Consider the following 26,538-nt stretch of genomic DNA (forward strand, 5'->3'; position numbering starts at 1 on the left):
CCTGCACCGGGAAGCGGGGCGGGCGGCGCTGACTGTTTCGGGCGGAAAGCGCGCACGGGCGAGGAGATGACTTTACTTGGAGAGGATGACAATGGGGACCCACCAGGTCCATAGCCTCACGTACGCAAGTGCCTCCTTATTATATATGTATGTATAAAACTATACTCCCTCCGTCTAGGTGAATAAGTCGCATTAGAAGGTGCATCACGACCTAGGTGCAAGCAGATTGGTGGAAAAGAAGAATATTTCTCTCTTCTAAACACAACATTTAATCACAGCAGTTAAGAGGATGCCTTATTAGCTACCCATGCATGCCATCATAATTCATAGCATGCAAAGCACTTTTATTTCTTGCCTAATAACCGCATGGACGTGCTGCATGCATTGGTCCTTGCCCGAGCAAAAAAAAGGAGGAAAGGGAGACAACGAGGCAGAGGTGGAAGCGCTCGCTGGAGTAATTTATTTTGCTTCCCCCTGGTTTCCTGACATCATGGTCCCACACCATTGTCAACCCATGTAGTAGTCAATAAACGAGAGAATTGCACAAGAAGCGGCCGACAGCTGGGACCAAGCAGCTCGAGTAGTATTTGTGTTTTTGAGGTGTGAGCACTGCAGAGTTTTTCGACGTTTAGCCCAGATATTTATTTTTCTCCTCTGAACAACAACGAAAACATCGTTGCAGGTATTAACTGGGCGGGCTGTGGCCCGTCTAGCCCAGGCCAGATATCCAGCCCAGATATTAATTTTTTTCAAGCTGAAAATGGCTAGCCCAGCTATACTTTTTTTAAGGAATACCCAGGCAAGGTCAAGTTGTTATTCTCTGCCTCGCTGGGCTGCAAATCTTTCCTAGGAGGGATGTATTAGGCTTAACAAGAAAATGGGCTTTAAGAAATAATAAATGGGATGTAATTATAAAAACTGGCCAGTAACTATAAAAAAATGCACCAAACACGTGATTACTTTATAAAATATTATTTTTGGATATTGAAAATTTTAATTTCATTAATTGTTGCGAGCGCAATGTTTCATTGGATTTTTACGCAATATAAATTTATATTTAAATTGTATTTAATCTGACTAGAAATTTCAGGATAAAAATATTTCGGATCCCATCAAAATGTGGGAAATTTTATTGAATTCTGTTTTGAACGGTTGGTTGAAATGGGCTGTACTTTAAACAAACTGTAAATGGGCTGTAGTAAATTCCATTAGAATTCAAAAATGGGCTACACATTCTTACAAATCTCAAGTGGGCTATAAGTTCTCTGCCACACACTTCTGGCCTTACTAAGTTGATGTGTCCCCTAAAAAAACAGAGTTGACGCGTATGCAAGGCTTTGTCAACTTATAGTCAACACACGGTTCTAGCAGCAGTGGCCGTTGGATGTCCATCCAATGGATGCCATGCTTCTTCTTCAATCTCGGATATTCTAGCTTCACCCGCCCAAAAAATGATTCCTCCCCCTGACATCTGGGGCGCATCGTTTCGGAAGCTGACCTGTGGGCCTACTAAGTTGACGTACCAAGGGCTTTGTCAACTTAGTCAATATAAACGATTCTAGCTGCAGTGACCATACGATGTCCATCCAACGGCCGTAGTGCTTCTTCAACCTCTGATCTTCTTGCTCCAGCCGCCCAAAGTAGCGCCGGTTGTGCCGCCTGCTCCTGCCTCCCGTGGCCGGCTGTGCTGCCGCGGAGGCCTCACTGCCCCCTACTATTCCCACCGCTAGCCAGGCCCTGCGGCGACGGCAGCCTCACACCGCAGCCGAAGGAGTGAACCCTCATACTCCTCACCGCATGGGCATCCACTACCGCGTCTTCACCGGCTCCGCGTCGTCCCCTTCCCAGGCCTCACCGTCGTCCACCGCCCTGGTGCTCTCGGCTGTAGGATATAGAAGTAGATGTGTCTAGAGGGGGGTGATTAGACACTTAGTGCTAAAGTTGCAATTTTTAAACTTTTTCGGTTTAAGTGGGGTTTAGGCACAATTTCAACACACACAATACATATCAAGCAAGCATGCAAAGAGTATATGAGCAGCGGAATGTAAAGCATGCAACTTGCAAGAATGTAAAGGGAAGGGTTTGGAGAGATCAAGCGCAATTGGAGACACGGATATTTTTCCCGTGGTTCGGATAGGTGGTGCTATCCTACATCCACGTTGATGGAGACTTCAACCCACGAAGGGTAACAGTTGCGCGAGTCCACACAGGGCTCCACCCAAGGGCAACGGTTGCGCGAGTCCACACAGGGCTCCACCCACGAAGGGTCCACGAAGAAGCAACCACCCACAAAGGGTCCACGAAGAAGCAACCTTGTCTATCCCACCATGGCCATCGCCCACGAAGGACTTGCCTCACTAGCGGTAGATCTTCACAAAGTAGGCGATCTCCTTGCCCTTACAAACTCCTTGGTTCAACTCCACAATCTTGTCGGAGGCTCCCAAGTGACACGTAGCCAATCTAGGAGACACCACTCTCCAAGAAGTAACAAATGGTGTGTAGGTAATGAACTCCTTGCTCTTGTGCTTCAAATGATAGTCTCCCCAACACTCAACTCTCTCTCATAGGATTTGGATTTGGTGGAAAGAAGATTTGAGTGGAAAGCAACTTGGGAAGGCTAGAGATCAAGATTCATATGGTAGGAATGGAATGTCTTGGTCTCAACACATGAGTAGGTGGTTCTCTCTCAGAACATATGGGTTGGAATGATGTGTGTGTTCTGATGGCTCTCTCATAGAATGAGAAAGAGGTGGAGGGGTATATATAGCCTCCACACAAAATCCAACCGTTACACAGTTTTCCAATCTCGGTGGGACCGAATCAATAAACTCGGTCGGACCAAAAATGTAAACCTAGTGACCATTAGTGATTTCGGTGGGACCGACTGGATCAACTCGGTGGGACTGATGTGCTAGGGTTAGGGTAAATCCAAAACTCGGTTTGACCGATTACTCAAACTCGGTGGGACCGATTTGGGTAATAAGTGAAACTGAGATTTGGTCAAGCAAACTCGGTGGGACCGATTGCATATCTCGGTGGGACCGAGAATAATGCAACGGGTAACAGAGAGTTTGCAAGCCCATCTCGGTGAGACCGAGATCCCATCGGTGAGACCGAACTGATTAGGGTTTGGCAGTGGCTTATGACAGGAGAAACTCGGTGGCGCCGAATAAGAAGAATCGGTAGGACCGAGTTTGGCTTAGGGTTTAGGTCATATGTGGATATGGGAAAGTAGTTGAGGATTTTGGAGCATATCATTAAGCACATGAAGCAAGAGGCTCATTAAGCAACACCTCATCCCTCCTTGATAGTATTGGCTTTTCCTATGGACTCAATGTGATCTTGGATCACTAAAATGTAAAAGTGAAGAGTCTTGAGCTTGAAGCTTTAGCCAATCCCTTGTCCTTAGCATCTTGAAGGAGTTCCCACAACCTTTAGTCCATGCCACTCCATTGTTGAACTTATCTGAAACATGCTAGATAGAAGTGTTAGTCCAACAAGAGATATGTTGTCATCAATTATCAAAACCACCTAGGGAGCACTTGTGCTTTCATCGGCGCGGCGTGGTCAACGTGGTCAAGGAACGACTTCCATCGGACGTGGACTATACGTGGAGAGGCTGACAGCTGGGTCCACGGCGGCAGCAAGGAAGTGCCTCCTTATTACGCGAAAAATAATGATTCCTCCACCTGACAACAGGGACCCACCGGACAGGCCACCAGTATTTTGCAAAAAAAATCATTTCCCCCTGACTGCTGGGACCCACCGGACGGGCCACCGTATTTCGTGAAAAAACGTTCCCCCCGCTGTCAGCTCGGACCCACCGGAAGTGCCTCTGTATTACGCACAAAAAAATGAATACTCCCCCAGCTAGCTAGGACCCACCTTGCTGGGAGGCTGACTTGTGGGCCTACTAAGTTGACGAGACGAAGGTATTTGTCAACTTAGTCAATATGAACGATTCTAGCTCCAGTGACCGTACGATGTCCATCCAACGGCCGTAGTGCTTCTTCAACCTCTGGTCTTCTTGCTCCAGCCGCCCAAAGCAGCGCCGGTCATGCCGCATGCTCCTGTGTCACATCCCTAGTTCTGGTATGACCTAGACTAGCTAGTCGTTTGTGCATCATGTTTAAATTCCATTTAAATTTGAAATGAGGATTTGTGAAACCCTGAGAATCATTTCTGGAAATGACCCAAATAAAAAAATTGCTCCAAATAGGTCCAAGAAAATGCTCATGTTGCTCTCTGAAAATATTGGACAGAGATAAAAATCAAACCAACATTTTTAAGAGCTCATAAGTATTTATTTTGGGCATTTGGAATTAATCCAGTAATTAATTGCTTTGGATATATATTTGCTATATATATAATATATGTCCAAAAATTCTGTTAATTGGTGAGGAGTTTTGGAGCAATCCAACTAGTCCCTACAAAAATTTACATAAGTAAATATAATGATTTAGTATTATTATTAAATCAAAACAAATGTCAGAAAAAAATAGTAAAGAAACAAAATGGGAAAAACCTACCTGGACTTTACCTAGGCCGATCTACCTGGCCTGCTGCCGCTCTGGCCCAGCCCAACTGGCCACCGCACCGTCCCCCACCTCGCGCCAGTAGGTGAGGCGCGTGCCCGGCGTGCGCGCGCTCCGCGCGCCACGCGAGCTGCCTGCCTGGCTCCCTCTCGCCGCCTGGATGTTCCGCGCGATGCCACGCGCCGCCCCGGAACCCCTCTCACTCTCATCCCCCCTTCCTTGCCTCCTCTGCTCTCTCTCGCTGGACCGAACAGGCCGGTCGCCGCCGTTCGCTGCCCCGCCATCCCCTCGCCCCTCCGTCGTGCCCAGAAGCTTCGCCACCTCGTCCACTACCTCTCCGCCAAGCCGTGCATCGCCGAACGCCCCGTGGAGCCGTCGCTGTCGCCTTCTTCACCTCCGTCCGCCGTGGATCTCCGTCGCCGCTCGCCGCCGTCAGCGCGTCCCCGAGCCCGCTGAGCTGCTCTTCCGGTCCACTGTGAGCCTCGCGTCGGTTCCCCCTTCTCCCCTGCCTCCCCGTGCACCGCAGCGCTGCGCCCTCTCAAGCCGAGCTCCGGCTGCCGCCGGGAGCTTCGCTCCGGCGAGCTCCGCCGCCCCCGCAGCCTCCCGTTTGCTCCCCTAGATGCGCACGAGCACCAGCTCCTCGGAGATGGTCTCCGCGGCCCATTTGGTCATGGGAGGACCAAATCCGAGGCCCTCCGGCGCGTCTGGCCTCGCCGGCGTCGAGTCGGCGGTGGGTTTGACCCCGCTGACTAGGGGTTTGACCTCCCCTGGATCGCTGACAAGTGGGCCCAGGCCCTTGCTAATTTTAGTTAAGTGTTAATTAAACCTAATTATCCTGCTGATACTGACATGTGGGCCCAGGACCTTAACTAAGCTAGATTAGGATTAGATTAGTGCTAATTAACTAAAGTTAGTTAGTTAGACACTGACATATGGGTCCCACTGGTCAGGTTTGACCTGGACCGCCCCGTTGACCTGCTGATGTCACTCAGACGTCATGCTGACGCAATTAATTCTTTTCTGGTTTTCAATTAAATCAGGAAATTCCAAAAAATTAGCTATACTTCAAAAATTCATAGAAATTCAACCGTAGCTCAGATTGAAATAAGTTATATATGAAAAATTATCAGAAAAATTCAATCTATCCATCTGTACCATTTTCATGCATGAAAAACCAACCTATACATGATGTATATATGAAAACACACTTACGGCATTTAAAGGGACTTAAATTAGAGTTGCATTTGAACCTTTGGTTCAAATGGACCTCTTCCAAAATGCTAAATGCATTAGCTCAAAACACATCACATATTCATGCCATATTCATGCATCCTATTGTTGCATATGCTTGTGTTTGCCTGTCGACACCGTTCCTTCTCGATAGGTCTTGCTCCGGAGACCGTTCCAGAGTACCTGTCTGAGGAGCAGTGCCCCCTCTGTTGATCTACCAGGCAAGCAAACCCCCTTGTTCATTCCGATACAATCCTACTCTCTCGCTCCTGCTCTCTGTTATTGCATTAGGACAACAACGATTCAATTGTTACTTTGTGCTCCGGTAGTTGAACCCATTCCTCTGCATGACCTGTCATTTCCATAGTAAATAGTTGAAACCCACTAGCATGTGTAGGAGTTGATTGAAGCCATTGTTGTGTTCCTACCATGCCTTGCTTGCTATTGCTTAGAGTGTGTCAGGTCTGATTCATTGGGAATGAATTGGAGTGCAATGTTCGATGTTCTGATGCTGAGAGTGAAGTGTGCGAACACGATTTGGTAAAGGTAGCGGTGAGAGGCCATGTAGGAGTACATGGTGTGTTGTCTCACTGGGATCGTCCTTAAGCACTGAGTTCTATGTATGTTGTCCAATGACTCGATACTACCACACATTGGGATCCTTAATTGACTCTCTCGACTTACTAACCGACTTGATCTTTGTCCAGGAGTCGCAACTAGTTTCTAGTGTTTGTAGGTAGTGCTATTTTTCTATCGAGTGGCACCCGAGAGGGTGGACTTGGGACAGACTAGGCATAGTGGCACGGTGTACCAAGTGGCAGCCGGATGGTGGGCTTGGGAACCCTGCTCACATCGTTTGGGGCCGTGAGAGATACCCCGGCCGGATCTCCTTACAGATGGAACCCGAATAGGCGATAAACCTGGACTAGAGTCTTGTGTGGTTAGTCAGGTCGTGGCCGACACACTCGCCAGGCTTCCGCTTGAAGCTTGCCGAGATACATGATGTGTACATGGTGATAAGTGGTGAGAGCGTGTGTGAAGAAGTACACCCCTGCAGGGTTATCATGATCTATTCGAATAGCCGTGTCCTCGGTTATGGACTTCTTGGATGCTTACGTGGTACATAGACAACTTAAAGTGGATACTCTAAAATGCTCAAGACAAGCGTGAGTGCTATGGATGGCCTTCTCATAGAGAGACGGGGAAGAATCCATAGTAGTGTATTGATGTGGTGATTAGTGGACTCGCGTGCGCTTTCTTACCTCAAAGAAGTTTCTCGTAGTCATAGAACAGGATAGCCACTGAGTCAAAGCTGGCTTGCTGCAACTAGTCCCCACATTACCTTCTTGATACAAATGCATGTATGATAGGATCTGATGTAAGTCTTGCTGAGTACCTTTGTACTCACGTTTGCTTTATTTATGTTTTGCAGGTGAGACATCTGTCTCACTAGTAGTACTGCTTGGACTTCGACGAGTAGCTTGTTACCTCAGCTACGATCTTGTACCCTTGGGAGGGACTTGTAGATAGTCAGGCTTCTCAGCCTTTTTCTTTTTGTAGTTGTCTGTACTCAGACATGTAATGCTTCCGTTGCTTGTATGCTCTGAATGATGGGTCATGAGACCTCTGTTTGTATTAATGCTATGTGGCTCTTCTGGGCCTTTATCTATATGAGTTTGCGTTATGTTGTGATGCCATGTTGTGCAGCACATACTTGCATGTTATGCGTACATGTAACGTGTATTGCTATGTGTGGGATCCGACAACCTAGTTGTCTATCCTTGGTAGCCTCCCTTATGGAGAAATGTAGTCTAGTGCTTCCACTAAGCCATGGTAGTCCGCTACAGCCCGGTTTACCAGAGTCCTGCTAGCCCAGCACTACTGCTCTAGAACACTTAGACTGGCCGGCATGTGATTCACATCGTTCCTATGTCTGTCCCTTTGGGGAAATGTCACGCGGTGACATCCGGAGTCCTGCCTAGCCTGCTACAGCCCGGGTTCCCGGTGTCCTGTTAGCCCAGTTGCTACAGCCCGGATTCACACACTGCTGACCGACATGCCCGATGTTGTTTCATGTATGCATGTCCCTGTAAGTTAGTGCCACTTTGGGTTCATGACTAGTCATGTCAGCTCGGGTTCTCTGTCATATGGATGCTAGCGACACTATCATATACGTGAGCCAAAAGGCGTAAACGGTCCCGGGCCATGGTAAGGCGACACCCGTGGGAATGCCGTGCGTGAGGCCGCAAAGTGATATGAGGTGTTACATGCTAGATTTGTGTGACTTAGAATCGGGGTCCTGACAGCTTTGGTATTAGAGCTTGACTGCCTGTAGGATTACCAAGCCAACCTGGTCGAAGTTGAGTCTAGAAATTCTTTAGTTATATAGGGGAATTGATTGTGGAAGGGAATGTAAGGCTCTTTTTACTCCTCATACCTTATGCCTTCTGATATGAGTCATCCTACCTTCCTACGGGGTTGAGGAACTAGGCTTTCTCCTCCGTCTATCAGGATCACGTGTTACTACTCCGTAGTCTCTTAGGATTGGTTGATTAGAGTCATATTCCAGTTTTCGAGTACTTCCGGTGTAGTCTGTTTAGTACTATCACAGAACCTTGAGTGATGATGTTGAGTTTGGTGCTACCCCGTCTTTTGCAGAATGTCTCATTTTGAGCATTTTACTGTCGTTATGCTGCCGGAATTGTCCTAGGAGTTCAAGAGATAGTATTTTCCTTGTACTATATTCTACATCCTTATGATGATGCTGAATCCATCCTTGTTTCCTTGGTTGGTTCTTCAGGATGTCGTCAGTTAACCGAAGTTCTGTTGCTCGTAGCCGGAACCACGGAGATGGTAGGGATGAGGATCCTCCCGACCAGCCTTCGTTGGCAGAGTTCATGTTAGAGATGGAGAAGAACAAGCGAGAGTCTAACCGCTTGTTAGCACGTATTGAGGAGAACACTGCCCATCAGTACAAAGAGTCTGTGTCCATTCATGACTTCATTGGCCTGAAACCACCTACCTTCCATCATTCCATCGAACCACTCGATGAAGATGACTGGCTCCGTAGTATCACACACAAGCTGCGTTCCACGAGCGTAGCTGAAGGTGACAAGGTCACCTATGCTGCATATCACTTGGAAGGTCCTGCTAGTCTTTGGTGGCAGAACTATGAGGCTATGCTTCCAGCTGGCCAGATACCCACCTGGGGAGATTTCACTGAGGCTTTTCGCAAGCATCACATTTCTCAAGCCCTCATTGACCGCAAGAGAGAAGAGTTCTGTAGTTTCACCCAGAGTAAGATGGCTATTGATGCTTACAACAGAGAGTTTGAGAACCTTGCCCGCTATGCTATAGAGGAGGTGTCCACAGACGCCAAGAAGCAGGCTAGGTTCCGAAAGGGTCTCAACCCCAAGTTGCATCATGATCTCCACCTGCATCACTGTGATACATTCCAGGCCCTTGTGAACAAGGCCATTAATGTAGAGACAGCTCAGCTCACTTATGAGGAGTCTCGTAAGCACACCCGTGATTTGGGTTCTTCCTCCGGTTCTAGTTCGCAGAAGCGCCGGATTTGGGTTCCGAACTCCGCTCTTCCACCCGGTTATTCGCCGAGGCCATCCTACGTGGTACCTCCCCTAGTTAATTTGTATGCTCCACCCAGGTCTATTGGTAGACCGCTTGTCAACGCAGGTCCATGTCCTACCTCAGGGACTTGCTTCACATGTGGAGAGCCAGGACACTATGCACGTGACTGCTCTCAAGCCAACTATGCTCCACCCCAGCCCGAGGAGTCTGTTCTTCGTGGTAAGCCATCACGCAAGACAATCAGTGTCAAGTCAGCTTCCACAGAATGTGGACATGTGCATCATGTCTCAGCTAAAGACGCTCATGATGATCTGGATGTTGTTCTTGGTACACTCCTTGTCAATTGCCATCCAGCTTCGGTTCTGTTCGATACCGGAGCATCTCACTCCTTCATTTCTGAAAGCTATGCTAACTTGCACAACATTTCATTTTGTGATATGCCCTCTCCACTAGTCATTCAAACTCCTGGATCCAAATGGCAAACTTCTAGTGTAAGACACGGCAATGAAATCCTTGTTGACAGACTTGTATTCCTTGCATCACTTATAGCCCTCAAGTCTACAGATATTAACATCATCTTGGGTATGGACTGGATGAAAGCTCATTATGCCAAGATTGATTGTTACACAAGGTCTGTTCAGCTTACACACCCATCTGGCAAGATAGTCACTGCCTCCACCAGAGTTGCAAGGCGTCAACTCCATTCTCTTAATGCCAACCCTCTTCCTGATCTTGGAGATATCTCGGTAGTCCGTGACTTTCCGGATGTCTTTCCAGAGGAACTGCCAGGTATTCCACCTGACAGAGATGTAGAGTTTGTCATAGATCTTATCCCAGGAACCGCTCCAATCTCTAGGAGACCTTACAAGATGGCACCCTTAGAGCTAGCTGAGCTTAAGAAACAACTTGATGAGTCCTTACAAAAGGGTTTCATCCGTCCTAGTTCTTCTCCCTGGGCTTGCCCCGTCCTCTTCGTCAAGAAGAAGGATGGTACGACCGAATGGTTGCAGATTATCGTCCCGTTAATTTGGTCACGATAAAGAACAAGTATCCGCTCCCCAGGATCAACGACCTGTATGATCAGCTCGCTGGATCCTCAGTCCTTTCAAAGATGGATTTGAGGTTAGGCTACCACCAAATCAAGATCAGAAATGGGGACATTCCTAAGACGGCTTTTGTCACTCGTTATGGCCAGTACGAGTACACCGTCATGTCCTTTGGTCTAACCAATGCTCCAGCTACATTCTCTCGCTTGATGAACTCGATCTCATGGAGTACTTAGATAAGTTCGTCGTGGTTTACCTCGATGATATTCTTATTTACTTGAAGAACGAGGAAGAGCATGCCGAACATCTTAGACTTGTGTTAGAGAAACTCAGAGAGCACCGCCTTTATGCTAAGTTCTCCAAGTGCGAATTTTGGTTGCCAGAAGTGACCTACCTGGGCCACGTGATATCTGGTAAGGGCATTGCTATCAATCCCGAGAGAGTTCAGGCCGTTCTTGATTGGACTCCGCCTGAAACGGTTAAGCAAGTTAGGAGTTTCCTTGGCCTAGCCAGTTATTTTCGCCGCTTTGTTGAAAACTTCTCCAAAGTGGCCAAACCTCTCATGGAACTTCTCAAGAAAGATAAAAAGTTTGAGTGGTCCCCACAGTGTGAGCACAGTTTTCCGGAGCTGAAAAGACGCCTGACTTCTGCTCCCATACTTGTGCCACCGGATTTCACTAAAGACTTTGTTATCTACTGCGACGCCTCACAATAGGGACTAGGTTGCATTCTTATGCAGGATCGTCATGTGATTACCTATGCATCTCGATAGTTGCATCCACATGAGGAGAATTATCCTACTCATGATCTAGAGCTTGCAGCCGTAGTCTATGCACTTAAGACATGGCGACATTACCTTCTTGGTAAACATTGCGAGATTTACACCGATCACCAGAGTCTCAAGTATATTTTCACCCAACCAGATTTGAACCTTAGGCAAAGACGTTGGTTGGAGTTGATCTCAGATTATGACTTATGGATTACCTACACCCCAAGCAAGGGCAATGTCATGGCTGATGCGCTAAGTCGTAAATCCTATTGCAATAATCTCATGTTGCGGCAGGGCCAACCACTTCTCCATGAGGAATTCCGTAAGCTTAATCTTCACATTGCTCCTCACGGATTCCTTTCTACCTTGGTGGTGAAACCTACTCTTGAGGATCAGGTCATAACTAGCCAGCAATATGATACAGGTATTTCTCGAATCAAGGATAACGTTCCGAAGGGAGCTGCTGGTAGTTTATCTGTTGATGATCGAGGTGTTGTTTTCTTCGAGAACCGTCTGGTGGTTCCCAAGAAGCAACATATTCGACAACTGATCCTTAAGGAGGCGCATGAATCTCCTCTCACGATTCATCCCGTTAGCGCTAACATGTATCAGGACCTACGCCAGAGGTTCTGGTGGACTAGGATGAAGAGAGAAATTGCTCAGTTCATTTCTAACTGCGATGTTTGTCGTCGCGTTAAGGTAGAGCATCAAAGGCCTGCTGGCACCCTTCAGCCTTTAGCTATTCCTAAGTGGAAATGGGATAAAGTTGGTATGGACTTCATCACCGGCTCTCCTAGGACCAAGAGAGGGAATAATGTCAGCTCGCTGACTTATATATTTCTCAAATAGTGTCACTTCATGGTGTTCCACTAGAGATCAATTCAGACCGTGGTAGTCTTTTCACTTCTCATTTCTGGGAGAGTTTCCAAACTGCCATGGGCACCCATCTTTCCTTCAGTACCGCTTTCCACCCTCAATCAAGTGGTCAGGTGGAAAGGGTCAACCAAATTCTCGAAGACATGCTTAGAGCTTGTGTTATCTCATTCGGCATGGATTGGGAGAAGTGTCTTCCCTTCGCTGAGTTTGCTTATAACAATAGCTACCAATCTAGCCTCAAGAAAGCTCCTTTTGAGGTTCTGTATGCACGAAGATGTCAAACACCTTTGAACTGGTCAGAAACCGGTGAAAGACAATTCTTTGGACCGGATATGATCCAGGAGGCAGAAGAGCAAGTTCGCATCATTTGTGAGAATTTGAAAACAGCCCAATCTCGTCAAAAGAGCCAATATGACCGTCATCATAAGGAAGTGGCTTATGAAGTTGGCGACAAGGCTTATCTTCGGGTTACTCCTTTGAAGGGTGCCCATCGTTTCGGTATCAAGGGCAAGTTGGCTCCTCGTTACATTGGTCCTTTTCGCATTCTCGCTAAATGAGGAGAGGTTGCCTACTAGTTGGAACTACCCCCACATCTTTCTCGAGTACATGATGTCTTCCACGTCTCTCAACTCAGGCATTGCTTCTCGGATTCCATCCGTGAAGTGGACCACGAAACGCTTGATCTCCAAGATAACCACACATATCGAGAGTACCCTGTTCGCATTCTTGATCAAGCAGAGCGTGTCACTTGACGTCATAACATCAAGTTTCTCAAAGTTCAGTGGTCTCATCATTCCGAGAGAGAAGCTACTTGGGAGCGAGAAGATCGTCTTCGACTGGAGTACCCCACTTTCTTTCCGTCGACCCCTGAATCTCAGGACGAGATTCTTTCAAGTGGGGGCGAGTTGTCACATCCCTTGTTCTAGTATGACCTAGAATAGCTAGTCATTTGTGCATCATGTTTAAATTCCATTTAAATTTGAAATGAGGATTTGTGAAACCCTCAGAATCATTTCTGGAAATGACCCAAATAAAAAAAATTGCTCCAAAAAGGTCCAAGAAAATGCTCATGTTGCTCTCTGAAAATATTGGACAGAGATAAAAATCAAACCAATATTTTTAAGAGCTCATAAGTATTTATTTTGGGCATTTGGAATTAATCCAGTAATTAATTGCTTTGGATATATATTTGCTATATATATAATATATGTCCAAAAATTCTGTTAATTGGTGAGGAGTTTTGGAGCAATCCAACTAGTCCCTACAAAAATTTACAGAAGTAAATAAAATGATTTAGTTTTATTATTAAATCAAAACAAATGTCAGAAAAAATAGTAAATAAACAAAATGGGAAAAACCTACCTGGACTTTACCTGGGCCCATCTACCTGGCCTGCTGCCGCTCTGGCCCAGCCCAACTGGCCACCGCACCATCCCCCACCTCACGCCAGTAGGCGAGGCGCGTGCCCGGCGCGCACGCGCTCCGCGCGCCATGCGAGCTGCCTGCCTGCCTGGCTCCCCCTCGCCGACTGGATGTTCCGTGCGACGCCACGCGCCGCCCCGGAACCCCTCTCACTCTCATCCCCCTTCCCTGTCTCCTCTGCTCTCTCTCTCTCTCTCTCTCGCTGGACCGAACGAGCCAGTCGCTGCCGTTCGCTGCCCCGCGCTCCCCGCCGTCCCCTCGCCCCTCCATCGTGCCCAGAAGCTCCGCCACCTCGTCGGCTACCTCTCTGCCAAGCCGTGCATCGCCGAACCCCCCGTGGAGCCGTCGCTGTCGCCTTCTTCACCTCCGGCCGCCGTGGATCTCCGTCGCCGCTCGCCACCGTCAGTGCGTCCCCGAGCCCGCTGAGCTACTCTTTCGGTCCACTGTGAGCCTCGTGTCGGTTGCCCCTTCTCCCCTGCCTCCCCGTGCACCGCAGCGCTGTACCCGCTCGAGCCGAGCTCCGGCTGCCGCCCCGAGCTTCCCTCCGGCGAGCTCCGCCGCCCCCGTAGCCTCCCGTCTACTCCCCAAGATGTGCGCGAGCACCAGCTCCTCGAAGATGGTCTCCGCGGCCCATTTGGTCACCGGAGGACCAAATCCGAGGCTCTCCGCCGCGTCTGGCCTCGGCGGCGTCGAGTCGCCGACGGGTTTGACCCCGCTGACCAGGGGTTTGACCTCCCCTGGATCACTGACAAGTGGGCCCAGGCCCCTGCTAATTTTAGTTAAGTGTTAATTAAACCTAATTAGCCTGCTGATACTGACATGTGGGCCCAGGACCTTAACTAAGTTAGATTAAGATTAGATTAGTGCTAATTAACTTAAGTTAGTTAGTTAGACACTGACATATGGGTCCCACTGGTCAGGTTTGACCTGGACCACCCCGTTGACCTGCTGATGTCACTCAGACGTCATGCTGACGCAATTAATTCTTTTCTGGTTTTCAATTAATCAGGAAATTCCAAAAAATTAGCTATACTTCAAAAATTCATAGAAATTCAACCATAGCTCAGATTGAAATAAGTTATATATGAAAAATTATCAGAAAAATTCAATCTATCTATCTGTACCATTTTCATGCATGAAAAACCAACCTATACATGATGTATATATGAAAACACACTTATGGTATTTAAAGGGACTTAAATTAGAGTTGCATTTGAACCTTTGGTTCAAATGGACCTCTTCCAAGTTGAATGCTAAATGCATTAGCTCAAAACACATCACATATTCATGCCATATTCATGCATCATATATTTGCATATGCTTGTGTTTGATTGTCGATACCGTTCCTTCTCGATAGGTCTTGCCCCGGAGACCGTTCCAGAGTACCTGTCTGAGGAGCAGTGCCCCCTCTATTGATCTACCAGGAAAGCAAACCCCCTTGTTCATTCCGATACAATCCTACATTCTCGCTCCTGCTCTCTGTTATTGCATTCGGACAACAATGATTCAATTGCTACTTTGTGCTGCGGTAGTTGAACCCATTCCTCTACATGACCTGCCATTGCCACAGTAAATAGTTGAAACCCACTAGCATGTGTAGGAGTTGATTGAAGCCATTGTTGTGTTCCTACCATTCCTTGCTTGCTATTGCTTAGAGTGTGTCAGGTCTGATTCATTGGGAATGAATTGGAGTGCAATGTTCGATGTTCTGATGCTGAGAGTGAAGTGTGTGAACACGATTTGGGAAAGGTAGCGGTGAGAGGCCATGTAGGAGTACATGGTGGGTTGTCTCACTGGAACCGTCCTTAAGCACTGAGTTCTATGTATGTTGTCCAATGACTCGATACTACCACACATTGGGATCCTTAATTGACTCTCTCGACTTACTAACTGACTTGATCTCTGTCCAGGAGTCGCAACTAGTTTCTGGTGTTTGTAGGTAGTGCTATTTTTCTACCGAGTGGCACCCGATAGGGTGGACTTGGGAAAGACTAGGCACAGTGGCACGGTGTACCAAGTGGCACCCGGATGGTCGGCTTGGGAACCCTGCTCACATCGTTTGGGGTCGTGAGCAACACCCCGGCCGGATCTCCTTGCGGATGGAACCCGAATAGGCGATAAACCTGGACTAGAGTCTTGTGTGGTTAGTCAGGTCGTGGCCGACACCCTCGCCAGGCTTCCGCTTGAAGGTTGCCGAGATACATGACGTGTACATGGTGATAAGTAGTGAGAGCGTGTGTGAAGAAGTACACCCTTGCAGGGTTATCATGATCTATTCGAATAGCCATGTCCTCGGTTATGGACTTCTTGGATGCTTACGTGGTACATAGACAACTTAAAGTGGATACTCTAAAATGCTCAAGACAAGTGTGAGTGCTATGGATGGCCTTCTCATAGAGAGACGAGGATGAATCCATAGTAGTGTATTGATGTGGTGATTAGTGGACTCGTGTGCGCTTTCTTACCTCAAAGAAGTTTCTCGTAGTCGTAGAACATGATAGCCACTGAGTCAAAGCTGGCGTGCTGCAACTAGACCCCACATTACCTTCTTGATATAAATGCATGTATGATAGGATCTGATGTAAGTCTTGCTGAGTACCTTTGTACTCACATTTGCTTTATTTATGTTTTGCAGGTGAGACATCTGTCTCACTAGTAGTACTGCTTGGACTTCGACAAGTAGCTTGTTACCTCGGCTACGATCTTGTACCCTTGGGAGGGACTTGTAGATAGTCAGGCTTCTCAGCCTTTTTCTTTTTGTAGTTGTCTGTACTCAGACATGTAATGCTTCCGTTGCTTGTATGCTCTGAATGATGGGTCATGACACCTCTGTTTGTATTAATGCTATGTGGCTCTTCTGGGCCTTTATCTATAGGAGTTTGCGTTATGTTGTGATGCCATGTTGTGCAGCACATACTTGCATGTTATGCGTACATGTAACGTGTATTGCTATGTGTGGGATCCGACAACCTAGTTGTCTATCCTTAGTAGCCTCTCTTATGGGGAAATGTAGTCTAGTGCTTCCACCGAGCCATGGTAGTCCGCTACAGCCCGGTTTACCGGAGTCCTGCTAGCCCAGCAGTACTGCTCCGGAACACTTAGACTGGCCGGCATGTGATTCACATCGTTCCTATGTATGCCCCTTCGGGGAAATGTCACGCGGTGACATCCGGAGTCCTGCCTAGCCTACTACAGCCCGGGTTCCCGGAGTCCTGTTAGCCCAGTTGCTACAGCCCGGATTCACACGCTGCTGACCGACATGCCCGATGTTGTTTCATGTATGCCTGTCCCTGTAAGTTAGGGCCACTTTGGGTTCACAAGTAGTCATGTCGGCCCGGGTTATCTGTCATATGGATGCTAGCGACACTATCATATACGTGAGCCAAAAGGCGCAAACGGTCCCAGGCCATGGTAAGGTGACACCCGTGGGAATGCCGTGCGTGAGGCCGCAAAGTGATATGAGGTGTTACATGCTAGATCGGTGTGACTTAGAATCGGGGTCCCGACATCCTGTCTCCCGTGGCTGGCTGTGCTGCCACAGAGGCCTCACCGCCCCCTACTATTCCCATCGCTGGCCAGGCCCGGCGGCAACGGCAGCCTCACACCGCAGCTGAACCAGTGAACTCTCGTAGTCCTCTCCGCGCGGGCTTCCACTGCCGCGTCGTCCCCTTCCTAGGCCTCGCCATCGTCCACCGCCGTGGTGATCTCCGTGCGGCGTGGTCAATGTGGTCAAGGAACGACTTCCATCGGAAGAGTACTGTACATGGAGAGGCTGACAGCTGGGTCCATGGCCATAGCCCAGTTTTTTTTGTGATTTGCCAAGTAAGTCGCTTTGTCAGGCCTATTGGGATGCAAATCTTTCAAGACGAGGAGAGCTTTCATTCGGCTGGCCTAGAAAATGGCCCATCAGTAATGAGAAATGGGTTGTACATTTTTAAAACACATCAAACTGGCAATTAGTTTCAAATATCTTTTTTTTCATTTCAAGATTTTAAATTACATTAATTTTTATGCGTGGAGAATTTGTTGGATTTTATATTGATATACATTTATTTTTAAAATCAGTTTGAATGTGAGTCGAAATTTCGGGATTAAAAATAGTTCGGACCGCACCGAAATAGGCAAAATTTCGTTTAATTTTTTAACCGTTGCCACAATATGGGCTGTAATGCTAACAAAAAGAATATGGGCTCCAAAAAAAACCTTAAGAATTAGCAAATGGGCTCTAAATTATTAGAAATAATGGCAGATGGGCTGATGCTGTTTTCCACAGATTTGAGGCTTTCCTAAAAAAAAGGTTGACGCACAAGCACTGACTGTTGGATGTCCATCCAACGACCGTCGTGCTTCTTCAATCTCCGCTCTTCCTGCTCCAGCCGCTCAATCAAGCGCCAGCGGGACTGCCTGCTCCCTCCTCCTCGCAGCCGGCTGTGCTGCCGCGTAGGCCTCACCGCCCGACCGTACTCCCATCGCTGGCCTAGCCACACCTGCTGTTATTCTCTGGCGACGGCAGACGAACCAGTAAACCCTCGTACAGTCGTACTCCACTCCACATGGGAAACAACTGCCGAGTCTTCCCTGCCTCCGTGTTGACCCCTTCCTAGGCCTCGCCGTCGTCCACCGCCCTGGTGCTCTCGGCGCGTCGTGGTCAACGTGGTCAAGGAACGACTTCCATCGGACGTGGACTGTACATGGAGAGGCTGACAGCTGGGTCCACGGCCGCAGAAAGGAAGTGCCTTCTTATTACGCGGAAAATAATGATTCCTCCACCTGACAGCTGGGACCCACCGTACGGGCCACTGTTGTAACGCCCTCGATGCGGCTATATCTCCCACGTGTCGAAGCACGACTTAGAGGCATAACCGCATTGAAAGCAATGTCGCAAGTGAGGTAATCTTCACACAACCCATGTAATACATAAGGGAAAGAGATACATAGTTGGCTTACAATCGCCACTTCAAACAATACATGAATTAAAGCATTACATCAACCAGATACAATCAAGGTCCGACTACAGAACCAAAATAAAAGAAGACTACCCCAAATGCTACACAGATCCCCGATCGTCCCGACTGGGCTCCACTACTGATCGAGTAGGACGGAACAACACAAAGGACAAGACCTTCATCGAGCTCCTCCTTGAGCTTGGTTGCGTCATCTGCACAGTCTCATCGGCACCTGCAAGCTGGTTTTGGAAGTAACTGTGAGTCACGGGGACTCAACAATCTCACACCCTCGTGATCAAGACTATTTAAGCTTATAGGTAAGGTAAAAGGTATGAGGTGGAGTTGCAGCAAGCGACTAGCATATATGGTGGCTAACATATGCAAAAGAGAGCGAGAAGAGAAGGCAAAGCACGGCCGAGAAACTATGATCAAGAAGTGATCCTAGAACAACCTACGTCAAACATAACTCCAACACCGTGTTCACTTCCCGGACTCCGCCGAGAAGAGACCATCACGGTTGCACACGCGGTTGATGTATTTTAATTAGGGTTAACTTCAGGTTTTCTACAACCAGACATTAAAAAATTCCCATCTGCCCATAACCGCAGGCACGGCTTTCGAAAGTTCAAATCCCTGCAGGGGTGTCCCAACTTAGCCCATCACAAGCTCTCACGGTCAACGAAGGATATTCCTTCTAGCGGGAAGACCCGATCAGACTCAGAATCCCGGTTTCAAGACATTTCGACAATGGTAAAACAAGACCAGCAAAGCCACCCAGATGTGCCGACAAATCCTGATAGGAGCTGCACATATCTCATTCTCAGGGCACACCGGATGAGCCAGACGTCGGGTGGGCCAACCCAGAGTTGCCCCTGGTAGTTCCGGACATTGCTCAGTTTGGACCAACACTCAGAGGAGCACTGGCCCGGGGGTTTAAAATAAAGATGACCCTTGAGTCTACAGAACCCAAGGGAAAGAAAAGGCTAGGTGGCGAATGGTAAAACCAATGTTGGGCCATTCTGGAGGAGTTTTATTCAAGGCGAACTGTCAAGGGGTTCCCATTATAACCCAACCACGTAAGGAACGCAAAATCCGGGAACATAACACCGATATGCCGGAAACTAGGGCGGCAAGGGTGGAACAAAACACCAGGCATAAGGCCGAGCCTTCCACCCTTTACCAAGTGTATAGATGCATTAGTTAAATAAGAAATATTGTGATATCCCAACAAAATATCCATGTTCCAAACATGGAACAAGCTCCAATCTTCACCTGCAACTAACAACGCTATAAGAGGGGCTGAGCAAAACGGTAACATAGCCAAACAACGGTTTGCTAGGACAAGGTGGGTTAGAGGCTTGGTTCAACAATATGGGAGGCATGATAAGCAAGTGGTAGGTATCGCAACGGAGGCATAGCAAAAGAGCGAGCAACTAGCAAGCAAAGATAGAAGTGATTTCAAGGGTATGGTCATCTTGCCTGAGATCCCGCAAGGAAGAAGAACGAGTCCATGAAGAAGACAAACGGACGTAGACGAATGAATCCTCACAAACGCGACATTATCGGAACCAACCCGAAGAAGAAACACTGGAAAGAAGCAGACAACATAGTAAACAACCACCACATAAACATGACATGATGCACAACCAAGTATGATGCATGTCCGGTTTAATGAAGCATGGCATGGTCAAGTGCACAAACAATACTACAAATTAAGTGGAGCTCAATATGCAACGAGTTGCATATTGACGAATCACCACATCAATCATTTAGTTCACTCCCGGTTAGGTACTCAACAATATTAAATGTTGTTAAACATGGCAAGAGGTGAAACATGAGTAGAATACATAGTTAGGAATTTTAAATGAGGTCGGAAGCAACAACAACAATTCCGGTAACTCCCCATATGCATTTAGCAAATTAAAGCAAACAACAATTTAAACCATTTTAATTGTTGTTATCATGATGCGGATGACATATGCAAGTTTTATGCAATATTTATGAAAAAGTTGGCATGATAAGATATGAGGCGTTTGTCATGGTGGCGGAAACAAAAGGGGTGCCACGGCAATGATAACGAAACGGTGCCACAGCAACATTCCGGCTCTGGTAACTCAATTGAGATGCCAGTGGAAAAGAACAGGTGTGACGGGAGCGTGTCATGTGATGAACGGTGGGGTGCTCCCGGTTACCGGGTTGCCACGTGTCGACGGCATGGCAATGAGGAGGAACAACTAGCGTTCACGGGCGAATACAACAACCAACCATGCATCTCATACAACACAAGCATTCGTCCAAGGGCGGTCGTTCTCGGCGGTTGTACCTTCGAAGCGTGCGTTCTCGGAGCGGTTCGGGTCAAGCGGTGTAGTCGTTCATGATCGTCGTGGGAAGTAGTGGTACTCGGCGATGGTAGAGGAAGTAGTTGTTCATGCGACGGGAGTCAAACTTGCTGCTTGTGGTACACGGGTTTTCGGCGACGGTAGTGGTACACGTTTTGTAGCCGTTCGGGTCATCCTTAGAGGAACTTGGCAGATTTGAATCCCTTCGAGGTTGTCGTGGTACTTGGGGTCTTCGGACTTGCCGGTCTCGACGAAACGAAGGGGTACTTGCGATCGACGGACGTCGTGGTACTTGTCGGGCCGAGTCTTGGCGTATCCGGGTTTTCTCAACGTAGTGCTAGTACAAAGCGATGGCCCGGAGCGGCACCGATATAGTCAATGCAGTGAGTCTTGGTGATGTCCGATGGGTCTCGTTTGTGGCCATGGTACAGTGACTCCATGAAAACAACAGGGCCAGATGGATGCAAGGCCATGGCAGCGGCGGGTCAGTGCACTTGACCGGATCCGAAGCCAGCATGTGCTCGAGGACAGGGGCACTCGGGGCAGCGGCGAGAGCTTGCAGGACGCAGGTGGAGGGGTTGATGGCGATGGGCGGTGCAAGATGGCAGTACGACGGCCTCTGTTGTGGGAGACGGCTGCAGGCGAGACAAGGGGCGGCAGAGCGCCATGGGGATGCATGCAGCAAAGGACGCAGGCGTGATTTGAGCGACGCAACAAGGTGCCACGGCCACCGTAGGTAGAGGCGATGCACGATGGCTGGAGGCCGAGGTCGGTGGACGAAGCAGCAGCGGGCAACGGCGGATCATGGGAGGCACCCTTGGTGTGCCTGCGGCATCGAGCATGGGAGGAGGTGATGCGGGTCGTCCTCCTCGCCCTAGACAAGACGACGCAGGGGAGGTCTTGGCGCGGGGCTCCGGCGACGCAGGGCGCCACGGCGGGGCTTGGAGTCGGGGCGACGCGAGGACGGCTTCTCCAACGGCGCTGGGTCGGGCGCTGGAGGCGCGCGGAGCTGCGGGAGCGAGGGAAAAAGGGAGAGGCCATGGGGATTGAGAGGGAGTGGTTGCAGGTGTGTGTGCGAGGCTGGCGGCGGAAGGGAACGAGAAGGAGGGGATCGGGAGAGAGCGAAGCTCTCCTGTGGCGGCACGAGGGGAGAAGGTAGGCCTGGAGCTAGGTTAAGAAGGAGGGCACAGGCTGGGCCTTGGAGGCCGGCCCAGTAGAGGAAGGGGCTGCGCCTAGGCGCAGATGGGCCTAGAACTTGGCTGGGCTCTCTCTCTCCCCCTTAAGTCCTTTGTAAAAAAACCCTCTAGAAAACAGAAAACCACAAAGAAAGAAAGGAGAGAAAAGAAAAGATTAGAGGAAGGATTTGTGCACGCGGAATATTTTCCCGGACTCACAAAAATATGCTTGTTCCGAGAAAATAGAAAAGACCATGATAGAAAGATTTAAATTCAAACTCATTTGATTTAAATTCAAATAATTTGAATAGGAAGTAGGTGATAGGGAGGTCCAAAAATGTTGAGGTTGTTGGTGGAGCTCCGGAATAAGGTAAAAGAATTATCGACAAAGTTGAGAGTCGAAAACCGTAAGAAGGAAAGGTCAAGGATTTATCTAGCAAGTGGGTTGCGGATAATTCCAAATTAATGGAATACTTTATAATATCTCCCTAAAATATTGGGAGGATAAGTTATATAGAGAAATCACCAGGTGAGTTCCCTCAATTTAAATAGATCAAAGATCTATGCATTTTATTTAGTTGAGTTGCAAAAGATTTATGAGATGATGGCATGATGACATGATGCAATGCACATGATGCAAAGATGAAAGCGATGAACCAAACAAATCACATGACGAAAACCTGGAAACCCTGGAAGGCATCTGAAGCTCCGGTCTTGGGGCGTTACAACTGTATTTCACGAAAAAAACATTTCCCCCTGACTGCTGGGACCCACCAGCCACATCTTCGCACGCAAGGAAGTGCGTCCGGGCAAAAAAAACCATTCGCCCCCTGACTGCTGGGACCCACCAGCTACATCTTCGCAGGCAATGAAGTGCCTGACAGTCGGGACCCACCTGGTCGAAGCGTATGTAGCGTTGTCATTCTGGTCGCGAAAGTGTACGTACATACTGGTCGATGTAGAGGCGCGCATGTGTCGTAGTAGAGGCGCGGACGTAGCATGTACACGTACGTATAGTGACCAGGGTGCAAGAAAGAAAATACGGCCACGTATGTGTACATACGGGCGGGGTCTCGAACGCCTACTCGCGCATACGTACGGCCAGGGCTCGTGTACATGGCTGGGTCGGAACGAAGAAACAGCATCGTCGTCATGTTCATGGGGAGGCAACGGAATGCGTCATGTTCATGGGGAGGCAACGGAATGCGTCGTGTTCATGGGGAGGCAACGGAACGCGTGGGAGCCAACCGGCTAGGTCGGAATGGAATGTGTGGTCGTGTTCATCAAGAGGGCTTGGACGGAACAGGCGATGGAAACGAGGCCTGGCGTACCGCAAAATGGAGGAAACGTCATTGTGTTCGACTGGGCACATTCGAAACGGGATCCTGTTCATCAAGAGGGGTCTGGCATACCGCAAAACGGAGGAAACGGACCTCCTATGGTCGAAACAGGGGTCCTGTTGATCGGGAGGGGTGTGGCGTACCGCAAAACGGATGAAACGGACTTGTGTTGGAGCGCTACGGTCGAAACGGGGGTCCTGTTCATCGGGAGGGGTGTGGCGTACCGCAAAACGGGACTCCACGGGATACTGTTCATCTCCACCGTCTACCCCCTCCAGCCTCCACGAGCTACTGTTCATCCACCGTCGGCCTCCTCCAGCCTCCACCTGTGACTGTTCATCCACGGGCTCCTGTTCATCCAGCCTCCACCGCTCGCTACTCCACCGGCTACTATTCAACCAGCCCTCTCCACGGGCTCCTGTTCAACCACCCCTCCACGGGCTACTATTCATCCTGCCCTCCACAGTCTACTGTTCATCCTGCCCTCCACGGGGTGGTCCTGTTCATCCAGCCCTCCACGGGGGTCCTGTTCATCCAGCCCCAACCGGCTCGATCGATCGGGGTCCTGTTCATCCAGAGGCAACACCACGGGGTCCTGTTCATCCACCCCCACCAGGAACTACTCATCCAAACCCCCCCGTAATGCTCACTGTCATCTAGAGGCAGCATCGATCGGCTTCAGTTAGCAGCAGTAGCGAAGGAATCGCTCGATCGGGTTCAGTTAACAGCCACCGATCGATCGCTCGGGTTCAGTAATGAGTAGCCTGCAGTGCAATCGCTCGGGTTCAGTTAGAGCCCAACGCCTCGCTCGGGTTCAGTTAGAGCCAACGCCTCGCACACACGCGCGCACGTGTACAAGAGAAACACGCATCGCTCGGCCCTCGACCTCCCACCGTAACCAGGAACTCCCCGAAATTTTCCTCGCCCTCGCTCCTACCACGGTTTTTTCCGTCATGGACGGCCCAAAAAATGTCATGTAGCTGCGTCTCCGGCCCGCCCAGGACAAAAAGCCCATTTTCTGTCATGATTTTTTGTCATAGAAGTAGGAGCCCACCACATCTATAATGATACCGCGTTTTGTCACAATTATCGTCATAGAAGTGTCATATGTATGACAGAAATTTTTTTTGTTCGACCCAAAATGTCACGGATGTGTCTTTTTTTGTAGTGTCGGTGGCCTCTAGCTCTTCTTCTCCTATCTGAAGCTTGCTGATAACTGCTAGGGAAATCAGATTCAACCTGGCCCCGTCGTCCACTAGCATCTTCGTAACCTTGAGGTTCCGAATTGTTGGGGAGACCAACAATGGAAAACACCCTACCGCAGTGGTACGATCAGGGTGATCTTCTTCATCAAATATGATGGGTGTGGGGGACCATTTGAGCAGTTTCCAGGCCTCTCGCGCTGGTTCCACATCATTGACCTCTCGTGCCAATCGCTTGAGTTGGCGATGAGAGGTGTGCAAAGATGCACCCCCATCAATGCATTGGGCATTAGTGGGCTTCTGAAATTCTTGCTCACTAGTTTCCTCTTCATCCCCTCCATCATTGGCATCATCACAGGTTTCCTTCTCTTGGCCCCTGGTGGGTTTTCCTTGGTTCCGAAAGGGTCTAACGGGTCAATTAACTTCACCACCCAACCCTTACCGCCAGCAGCATTCTGACCTTTCTCCTTATCACGCTTATCATACTCTGCCCTCTGCTTCTTGACGAGCTGCTAAACCTGATAACACTCCTGAAGGTCATGGCCTTTGGTCTGGTGGATCTTGCAGTATGGCCTATCGCCCTTCCCAACCTTTTCGGTGACAACGGCTTCCCAGTAGGCAGTGCACGCGGCAGCTTCCTTGCCGGGGGCCTCAACCTTGGCCTTTTTGCTGGTACTAGGCGTGCCTGATCCTTCCACAATCATTACCGCCTTATCCCTTGGCTTCTTATGCGCTTCTTGCCCTTCTTCTGACTAGCTGATTCATCCTCATCTTCTGAATCAACATTAATGCAATATTCTTCTCCGGGCAACTTCCTTCTTCCATCCGGGAACATTTATCCACCAGTGTATATAGTTCTTTCACAGTCTTGGGCAGCCGCACGTTCATTTTGGAACGAATAAGGCAGTTGCGCACATTGGGCTAGAAAGCTGCTATAATAGCTGTCGGATGGATATTTGGAATATTTCTATGAACTTTACTGAATCTCTGCAAATACTGACGAAGGGTTTCTCCTTCCTTCTGTTGGAGAAGCTGCAGGTCGCTAGGCCTGCCGGGCTCTTGGTGGCCACCGGTGAAGGCACCGATGAACTCGTGGCACATGTCTTCCCATGACGAAATGGAGTTCTCCGATAGGTGTATCAGCCAAGACCTCACATCAGACATGAGGGCTGAAGGGAAGTATTTGGCGAACACCTTCTCATCTCTTCCCCTGGCAGCCTGAACAACAATGGTGTAGATGCTCAGAAACTCTGCGGGGTTCAGCCTCCCGTCGTACTTCTCAGGTATCTCTGGCTTGAACATGCGAATGGATGGCCAACGGACTTGCCGCAGCTCTCGTGTAAAGGTAGGGCAGCCGACCTCGAAAGGCAGGCACCCGCCAACACTGAGCGCATGCTCATCGATGTTGAGGCCGTCACACCCGTCGGTCTGGCGAGGGTCGTTGCGGCGCCGTTCGACGATGACACGCGCGTCTCCCCGCCGCCTGTCTTCTGGGGTTCGACGTTGGCCTGGACGTGCTCAAGGGTCATAAGAGGCCATCGAGATGTCGTTGGAGTCCTGATTCTGCTGTGCCCTCGCTGGCTGCCGTGGTGGGGACTGAACCGTGGGGACGGCCCCCTCTGTACGGCCAGCGGTGCAGGCGGTGGCTGTTCCTTGGGGAGGTTGCAGTGGGCAAGCTCGTCGCGAGCCCCCAGCTTCGGTGAAACCGAGCAGGCTATGGATGGTGGCACGCCATTCATCCATCTACTCGGCTGCTGGCGGGAACCTCAGTAATAGTTGAGCTCGCGCCATAGCCTCTATGGCTGTGCTTGGCATGGATGTCGATGACGTCGACCGCACCGTCGCCTGGCTCCTGGAGATGCCAGCGGCGGCGGCGCCGCGCCCACGCCGCTGTGGGATGACCACTTGGGAAGCGGGGTCGCGTGGCGGTGGTGCTAGAAGATCAGTGGTTCCGTTGAGCGCAACGGTCTTGCTGGCTTGTCCGGGAGGAGGCGCATGTGCCGCGGTCGCTCACGTAGTGGGGGCGACCGGAGGGCGATGTCTCACCCCGGACCGAGCACCGTTGATGCG

Source organism: Triticum urartu, chromosome 4 (genome assembly GCF_003073215.2).
Source record: "Triticum urartu cultivar G1812 chromosome 4, Tu2.1, whole genome shotgun sequence".
Lineage (NCBI taxonomy): Eukaryota > Viridiplantae > Streptophyta > Magnoliopsida > Poales > Poaceae > Triticum > Triticum urartu.